The sequence below is a fragment of the Neopsephotus bourkii genome, unplaced genomic scaffold, assembly GCF_033783945.1.
Source record: "Neopsephotus bourkii isolate Nb327-2 ecotype Australia unplaced genomic scaffold, CSIRO-AGI_Nbou_v1 NB_168, whole genome shotgun sequence".
Taxonomy (NCBI): domain Eukaryota; kingdom Metazoa; phylum Chordata; class Aves; order Psittaciformes; family Psittacidae; genus Neopsephotus; species Neopsephotus bourkii.
Genome location: NW_026900684.1, coordinates 15345512 through 15355224, shown reverse-complemented (window position 1 = coordinate 15355224; position 9713 = coordinate 15345512). Strand labels below are relative to the sequence as shown.

General features: G+C 35.1%; 1 protein-coding gene across 3 annotated transcripts in view; it reads left to right on the top strand.

Moving 5' to 3' along the window:
* Positions 1-1615, top strand: part of GRIA2 (glutamate ionotropic receptor AMPA type subunit 2) — a 94112-nt gene extending 92497 nt beyond the window's left edge. For all 3 annotated transcript variants that reach the window (XM_061373449.1, XM_061373429.1, XM_061373436.1), the window contains one exon: positions 1-1615. This exon is cut by the window's left edge and continues 1258 nt beyond it. The gene's annotated coding sequence lies outside the window, so the exon portion shown is untranslated.
* The last annotated feature ends 8098 nt before the right edge of the window (positions 1616-9713 follow it).

Here is a 9713-nt window from a genome sequence, read left to right as displayed (position 1 = left end):
ATTCATAAATACATGTATGGAGAGAAAAACTATCGGTAAAAAATGGCAAGCAGTACAATAGTGTTAAATATTTTTTTTAAGGTATGAAACAAATGCAGTTCTCAAATTGTTTCTTTAAGGAAGCAGTTTTCAAACTGTTAAAAGGTGATTCTAAGCAGTAGCTAGTAAAGTTCTTCGTTATGAAAATAAAACCAAAACCTTGGCAATGTCTTTTTTAATAAGATTGATAACTCAGATTAGATGCAAGTCTGTACTGATGAAAATATAAAAACTTTCCTGAATCTTAATCATTATGAATATTCTTTGCTATCTGAAGTTACCATACATTTTAATTATGTGTATTTAAAAATGATAACTCTACTTACAAAGCAAAAAGGAATCCGAGGAGGGGTGCAATAACATTAATTGAAATGCTAATGCAAATCAAAGCAACATGTTTCTCTAGCTTTCCCTGTAGATAAAATTCCATACACTTGGTTGAAAAGCTTGCAGTTTTCTGCATTGTGGATGCATTGCCTCATGCAGTATCAGTAAATCTATTTTATTTAGGACTAAAATTTTAAAGATGATTTGCAGTTTTAGTTGGAATCCATTTCTTAGGCTTAAGTAAAATGTTCACTGAACATTGGAGAAGACAGACCATTTATTAGAAACTTGAAATTCACAAGCTCTGAGCCTGTTTCTACAAGCATGTGAACACAGTGTATATATACTCTCAGTGCAGTCAGCAAAAGAGGTGTATACAGTGTTTTCAACGTCAAACTTGGAAGTAAATGACCCCTAAATAAACTAAACCATTTTTTGACACATCTGTAATCCGTAGGTGTGCTGTGCATTACTCCTCATCAGGAATGTTGGGGGATGCATTCTGGTTTTTAATGTTCAATGCTAGAATGACCAAACTAAAATGATATTCATATGGTAATTAAACTTTTTTAAAAAGTAGAATTGCATTATTGTATACAGTGGAAAGCTATTTATTGTACCTCTGGGCTTATTCCTCTAAAAATCATAGCGTAAAGAAAATCTTTGTCAAGCCTGAACTGATGTATATAACTGAAATAATGTAAAGTTATATTTTCATGTTTTTATACTTAACAACATGATGGGAATACATAATGTATGAGTATTTCAATTGCAGATAATATTGATTGGATAATACACATCTCAGTTAAAAAACAGTAATCATAGTTTAATATCCATGTTACAGTACATCAGTATATTGCTATATAAAGTATGTCTGTGTGCATTTAAGTGAAAAGTAGTCAAGAGTGATGAAAGCTGTCCAAGGGTTTTCTATTTATTTTATATAAAAACTGTTATGAAGCAACCAAAATGTTTATGAATTCAAACTTGTGTAAATTTCAAGATGTCCGTTTACTGTAGCTTTTTGTTTACAGTATAGTATCTTATTTTCTGCTTTGTTAAATGAGTAATGGTACAAAACTGGACATACACTTTCTAAGACATTAATGTTCCCGTTTTTTCATGTAAACCTATATGACAGAAAATGCTTCTGATTTTATTTTTCAATCTAACACATGATGGCTTTTCTGGAGTGTTGTATAAACTTCAATCATACATAAAAAAATCTTCTTAAAAAAAGGCAAAAGACCTTTAATGTCTGTTTAGTGTTATTGAAACCTGGTTTCTTATTTATTATAAATGTATTTTCCTAATATTTTAGATAGAGCAAACCTCCTTGTACCCACAGCCATGAAATTTCTTTGAAAAGTTTTGTAAAGAGAATATAAATCTTCCCCCAAATCATCTTGTCACTCAAGGGTAGGTTTACTGTAGTTTGCATTACCACTAAAGGAAGTAATGTATCTTTTATTACCAAAAATATAATGGTGTTTCTGCAATGTAACCTTCTTGATCAAGGTTACAATGGCAGTGTAACAGGATGGTAAAGCTAGTAAGTTAAGTAGCTATTCAGTAGCTATTTAAAAATTGGCTAGCTAGAATCAGCTCTTATTTCAACAAGCTGAGAAAAGAACTAGAAAAATGGCAAGTATTTTAGGTCTATATTAGTGGTGTTGCTACTAGAGATATAGTAAAACAAAAGAGTTTGCTATAATAGCAGACAAACAGAGTCTGAAAAAGTTTGCAATGTGAAATAGTCAACTTTTTTATTTAAATGCATTACACATTTCAACAGTCTGTTTCTTAAGTATCCGCCTCCTCTTTGATGGCTGTAGACAATATCGTTACACAAAGTACAGAGCACAAATAATTGTGTTTTAAAATTCAAATACATGACTCCAGCTATCATTTGGTACAGCTAGTTATGTGAATACAGTGGTCACCAGCACGATAAAAGCAGCAGCAGCTGTCCTGCATGATATCCCTAGAGGCTGCTCAGACCTATTTCACAGTACTGAACTTTTTTGTTCGTTAAATCTTTTGATTTAGGCTGTCGTGGGATCACAAAAACTTGCTGCAAGAGATCAGTCAGGTCCAGATTATCTTAGAAATTCGTATTATATCAAGCACTTAAAATTCAGCAAATTACATAGCTGTGAACAACTTTGAACATTTTCCCTAATATTAGTTTTTTTAGATTATTTATATACCTGCGTGAGACATAACAGAGTTAGGGAATTGCACACAATAATGTCACCTGTGTGACAAATTTCATTCAATCTATGCCAAGTGTTGGTCTTCCTGAAATTTCTGCTCATATTACTCCTTCTGCCCTAACCTACTACTCTAAACTTTGTGGCTGCTTCAAATAGATCAGTGCTAAATTTACCCTAATTTTTTGTTGGAGTTTTATTTTGTTGTTTTACATGCTATCTTCCTCTCTCCCCAAGGGATAATTTTGATAAGCGTGTCTATATCTCGCATTTGGGGACCTACAGGAACTTGAAGCGATAACATCTTCATAACAAAGAGTCTCAGTTAATTCCTGCTTGTATTGCGTAGGTGTCAACTTGTATTGTAAAGGAATGGTGATATTCATAATGTATCTTTTTCTCTTTAGAGATTTCTTTAAAGAAGTGGACATCACTTTGATGATCACAACTTCAGTTAGAGTCATTTACTGATTTAACATACAATTTATTGAATTAATATTCTTTGGAAAACAGATCTTTAAAATACGGGTTTTTTACATAACTGGGGGAAAAAAAGGAACATGGTAAGATACAATACAAAAATTCTGAGAATCACAGTTCTAACTCACCTGCAGCCTTTAAATGTTGTGAGACCTTTCCACAGTCCCTAATCTCATCTTTAGGGCGTATTAAAATGATTCACTTTCTTTCCCTCTTGCTCCACTACATGCAGTTAGGTTTAAAACGTGCTTTTTAGCTTGGTAGGCATATAGGAAATATAATTGCTATATATAATAGCTATCATAGCTTCTAAAAAAAACTATTTGGCAGTTATAAAAAAATGATTATTATAGCTCATTGTATGTGTCTGTATTAAGCAGTGGTGATAAAGTTGGTAAAGGTATTTCAGGTCATCTAAGCTAAACCCTTAATTCAAGTAGCATTGTCCACTGCACTGTTTTTTCTATCAGTCTTCTCTGTACATCTCTTATTGCTAATGAAAATTTGGCTCCCTCTCTTAGTTCATATGTGGAGTTGAGGGAAATGCTACAAAGAAATGGGCTCCAGTGAATTCCATGAGCAGTGCAGAACCAGTTGACTCCTTTGCATTTTTCGAGGCACAGAAGGCAAGCAAGTGGCAAAGCTGAAATAGGAGTCAGAAAGGCAGTTTTATGTCATTCTTCCTTCCCTCCCCTCAATTCTAAAACATGAAGGAGCATTGAAAAGAGATACCAGAGGGATTTATCCCTATTTTCTAAGGATGGAACATACACTCACAAATGTGTGTAAAATTTCAAAACTGCAGTTTTGAAATTATAATTCTATGTTTCAGTTTATGGTAAACAGTTCTTAATATTGGAAAATGAAATCTGTTTCCAGAGTCATTTCCTATTTGTAACATATACACATACTAGCTTCTTAGAAGGGGACAGCCTGGAGTCCTTCTAGCATGTGCTTTACTGAAGCATCAAGAGCATATTGTTAAATATGTACTTGGAGGCTTTTATATGACAACTTTTTACCCAATTTTCAAGTTGTGTTGTTACTGCCTGCCCTTCAGCACCATGTTCTCTGAGTTAAGAGAAAAATGTAGTTAAGAAGCTCAAGCTCTTTATAGTATGCTTTACAAATAACAGTATTTTTCAGTCATTGGTTTCCTTATGGGTTTCATTATCAGTGACAGATTTTGGGTTACCTCATACTCCTAAATAGCAGAATATTCACAGCAATCTTTGTTTCTGAACAAAGATATTTTCTGTACTGTCATGGTACAATCATACAAGCTACTGAGGTGCTCACTTTTATATTTGTTACTATTTAATGATTTCACAAAACTGAAGAACATTTAAATAAATATGGAAGTGGCTTCGCAGCTAATACAAGTTACCTGTAGCTGGAATTCATCGCACAGTTTCAGCTACTATGTGTTAATAAATAAGCAGAGTTGTTGGTTTATGAAAATTAAGATTATGGATGTTCCAGTGTATCTGCCTGTATACATATGCATATACAAGTACAAAAACACAATAGTAACATTAGTGCTGGGTTTTTCAGGGCCATGCTTAAACCCAATAATAACCACAGCAATAATTCATAGTAGGGCCAGTAGTGGAAGGAAGGTTTATAAACAAGTGCCTTACCACCTTTAGTTTGAATAAATAGGAATCTTGTATTTCTGTAAGACAGTATGAGTCCCCATGGGACTCAAATCAACAGTAACTGCAAAATCTGGTGTAACTCCTGTGACTGACTGTGTTCTCACTGTCAGGATGAAGCTACAGGCTCTTCCATACTACCTTTGCCCTGCACAAAGAGGTCAAATGAAAGTTACTGTCTCTCCCTTTGGCAGCAGGGATGATGGGTTTATGTTTATGCATATATATGCTTAAGTTTTCAAATTACACTGTCTTACCCATTGAAAAATCCTCACAATGGGTCCAGGCGTCTCAGGTTTTGTTAAATCTAACATTACATGAACAAGGACAGACAAAACATTATTCTTTGTAAGTTTTTACTTGATATTCTGAACCAAAACCTCTCTGAGAAGTTGATGCCTTCAGAACAAAATACTGAGCATTGACAGGGCTGGTTACTATACTGCGTACTTTGAACATGGTGCAATAATATATACTCCTGTGGTGCTGTGGTAGATTTCTATCCACTTTTTATATTTTTTACTGGCATAGATGAATATCGTAAGCTGTAGGAAATCACTCACACTGTAGGCTTGGCAGACAGTTTTCCAGCAATTTCTGTTGATTGGTTGTATCTGTGCCATTACCGTGTTCTTTACACCTTCTGAATATAGAAATAACACGTGATAAACTCGTTTTATAAAGCCATTATCTTCAGTGAGAGCAGGATATTAGTCTACAAGTTTTCTTCATCCTGATGGCTATACTTACCTAAAGTACTGTTTTCCACAGGAATAGTTTTCTCTCTCTTTCACTGTATGCTCTTGTTTATAAATCTAAAGGCGTATTTTTTAACATAAATCCACAGTTAAATGTGGGAGATGTTCATCAGTTCTGCTCACTCCACCTTATAAGCTGCTTTCTATAATGCTTGTAGTTTACATTTTTGATCTTTCATCATTGGGAGATATTTTAGAGCTTTGAGGAAAGAAGTAACGTTGCAGACTCTGCTTGCTGATTTGAGACGTTGCCCAAGTTGCTCAAAGTCATTGAGCTGATGAGTGTGTCTTGTGGCTCGCACTCCTTAAAAGAATCCTTCTCAAACAGCAGGGACAGATTGCTCTGAGGAGAGTAAGGTAATACTTCTCCTTCAGAACCTGCCTTGCTGGGGAGTCTGGACCAAGTCTGAACCTCCCAGCTGTCTGTCTGTAGTTATGCGGTGATCTCCCCCGGGGTCGCTACACTTGCACTCATTCTAGCACAACTGAATTGTTAGCATGATCAGGATGCAAAAACTATTTCTCCACCCTGAACACGATGCCTACGGGGAGAGCTGTCCCCTTCTTTCACTTTGCGTACTTTCTGAAAAGCTTTCTCCTTCCCTAAATTACAGCCATCCGTAGGATGTCACTTGAGAAAAAAATGTATTAAAAAAAATGTAAAATAATCACTTTTTTTTTTTCTCTCAGCATAGAGAAAACTTTGCTAGCATTTACTTCATAAAACTAAGCACAGCCATCTTGGCTGGCTGAGCAATTTTATGGAGGGTTTTTTTCATAAGGCAGAAAAAAGTCACTATGAATTATGACATCATATATTGTCATAAAAAGAAAACTTGTCAGCTTCCCAGCAGACAGGATCATAAGAATGTTGTAAGATGTTATTTTTGGTAAGATGGTAGCTAAGATTAGGGTATATGGACAGCCTTTCTTGATGCATGTTGTAACATGCTATGTAAATCGGAGGATTATTATCTTGCTGAGTGATTTTTCTGTGGTGTCAGACCTGCATAATAATATGTATACAATTTTTTTTACTTTTTTAAAGGGTGTCTTTTGATAACTTCCACAAACCTGAATTAAGAGCAATACAAATAATTGAAGTGTGAAGAAAACCGCTCAGGTGACATCACCGAGTTTTTTTATTTCTTTTTTAAATGTCTCTAAAAAGCCCTGTGTCATTCGAGAGCAATGGGCAACAAAAGAGCAGATAGGAGAATGCAGCCCAACCTTCAGTGTGACTATAGGATAGGGGTTTGGACTTGAAACTGCGATACTGCTTAGTAAATAAACTAGAACTTAAGTTCTCATTCATGTTAGAAAGTTAGAAGAGGTTCAGTAGATTTTTGTGGTGTAGCTGAAACAGAAATGTGTTGTAATGAGTATAGGCGCCGAGTATAGCCTTTGGCATTTAACACATAGGCCTATCCAGCTTGCCTGTATTAGCTAGTTTAGGCTAGTACAGGCCGGACTTCCTGCTTAGCTGCCTACATCAAATCGGTTTCTGGGAATAAAGATCAGATCTGAGGAAAAACTCAACCATTTTCTTTCCAGGTGGCCTGCTTTGCATTTTAAAAGTCAATACGTCTACAGCTAATTAGAGTAGTTATTTTCTTTACTTTGCTTGCTGGCAATACTCTTCAGGGTTTGGTTTCTTAAGGCTTTTACCTAAAATTGGTAAAAAGTATTTACAGAAGGAAAATGTGAATTGCCAGTCAAACGTGTATTTTTTCAAATACACTGGCTATTTTCAACTGAAAATACAGAATGCTTCGTGCTAGAGCAGAGGAAAAAGACATGAGGAACTGTTGCAAGAGGATTTAGGTGAGATTTGAGATCTCTTTGTTTTTCAAAAAGTTTTATCTTTTTGTTTGTTTTCACTTCAGCTTTTTGTACAAAAAGAAAAGGGAAAAAAAAAGAAAATTAGCCTTCTCTGTAGCCATCCTCTGCTATTACATGCCCTGATAACCTTGGTTGGCATCAGTGAAGCTACCTGGATACCTTGGAAAATGTACTCGTGTTTGTGTAGATAGGCGGTACAACTGCCCAATGTAATAATACATGTTTTCTGTCTGATTCATTTCTGTGTGGATGTGATTGTTCACTTGTTTTGTACAGTTTCGTTTGTGGTGCAGCTACAGATAGAGATCAGCGGGGAAAAAATAAATACGTCTTAAAAAGAGCAATGCAGAGCACTCCTGATGTCTCTGTGGAAAGATGTTTGGAAAAAAAGTGCTTTTTAAGAACCTAACTTGCCTCTGAGCATTCCCTAGTGAGGGGAAATAGTGGCTTCTGTCCCCTGCAGTTGTATTTCCCCCAAGTAGAAATCCTGTTCTAAAGGTCAAGAGTGTGTATAGAGGTGATTTTGCAGAATCAGCCCTAGCTGACTGAATTCTGTTTAAAGACATAAGGAGTGATATTGAGCATGCAATGAAATTCACAAAGGAAATTTCCTTTAAAAGTAATCAGCATGTTATTTTTTTTCCTTTCAATTAGATCTTCAAACCTAGCAGTGTTAGGGTTTTTTTTGAATCAGTACAAAATGTATGGGAACTAATGCTCCATGTCCTCCACCTGCAGAATTCCATCACCATTACATACTGTTTGCAATTTCTAGTGGACAGATCTCCTACTGTTGATGTCCTCATCAAAGTCATCACCTTGCAGAGCTTACTCGTGGTTTATTTCCACTTTGAAAGAATTATCTATATGCAAGTCCTACCATCAAAGTGCCTGAAGAAAACTGATTTTGATAATTGACTTCTTTTTGGCACAAAGAAGTATCAGCAAATCATTTAGGATTCTGTCTCTGCCTGAACTTTAGTATAGTATTACCTGATTTTAATGTGAATTTTCATTCATTGTTACCTTTCTGTCTGAAGTGTGTTGCACACTGTTTTTCTTCCTCTTAGGAGCAAAAAGATGACACATAGGATACCACAGGTATATTTCTGAAACCCACTGCAGATACTGTCCTTTGTATGTATAGGTGCTTGGCTGTTTCTTGTCTTAATTCCTCTAAGATTTTATGGCTGATAAGATTTAAATCTTCTAGACTTTGTACATCTTTGTGTTGGAAGCCTTTTATGTAACCTGTTAACATTCCCTTGGTGGCCGTTAACTAATGATTGATGATGCCATTCAGATACAACATTTGATTTATATAAAGATTTGAGGCATATACAGTGTTTTATAAATAATATTTATGACACTCTAAAGTGGAAACTTAAGCATGCAAGTTAGGATCCTTAGGATAAGAGATAACAAATGAATGAAGGTATAGGAGAAATAAAATGTGGAACATTGCAGGTTGGTTGTGTTGATGTGAACATATACTCTTATGTTTAATACTAAGGCTTTAATCTTTGATTCTAAATTGTCTTAATGAAAAATGGAGTAAGATACAGAAATACATATTGTGTCTTCCATCTGGTGATATACTACTTATTCCAGCTATACAAATTTTTACTCCAATGGTGATAACATAGAAAGGAAACCCTTTCCTGGGAGCATCTTATGCTACTGATTTTCACTTAGCATCATATTGCTGCTGCTTGGAATATGTCTTTCTTTTTGGAAGCTCGACCTTCAGAGAGCCATGCAGCTGCAAACAGAAAATGCTTACTTTGCAAGTGCCTGGAACTTGCTGAATCATTCTGTCTTTGCCAAATAAGTATTTTTTGTACATTTCTACTCTGAACTTGAGGAGATAGTACATTTTGATAGCATTCGAGTTCCAAAATCAAGCCATGATACTTAGATGTATGTAAATTAGCTCTTAAATTAGTTTCTTGCCATGACTTACCTCAGAAGCTTCTATATCATCTGCAAGATGGATTGCCCTTCGTGTTGTTTTGCATGTTAGTAATTGTTATAAATGATAGTAAGAACCATAAACTTTAAACTTTCCATATTAAAAATCGTTCCAGTTCCATTTGTCTGTGTGCTCGTGTTCAATCAGCCGTGTAAAGTGTCTTATTTCAGATACATTTAATTGTAGTCAGGCCTGTAATTTCCATGCTTATTTGGAGACTTTATTAAATAAATTACGTAGCATTCACTAAACATGGAGTTAATCTTTCTGTTATTCCTTCAAATTGATTCAGACTTGAGACCTGGCTTTATTGTGATTTTCTTTAGGAGAGCTTCTGATGAAAAATATGGTCAGCGTACTGCCGTTCCTCTTAATGGAAGCTGTTTATCCATCTATTTAACCTAATTGTCACTTTGAGAAAAATTAG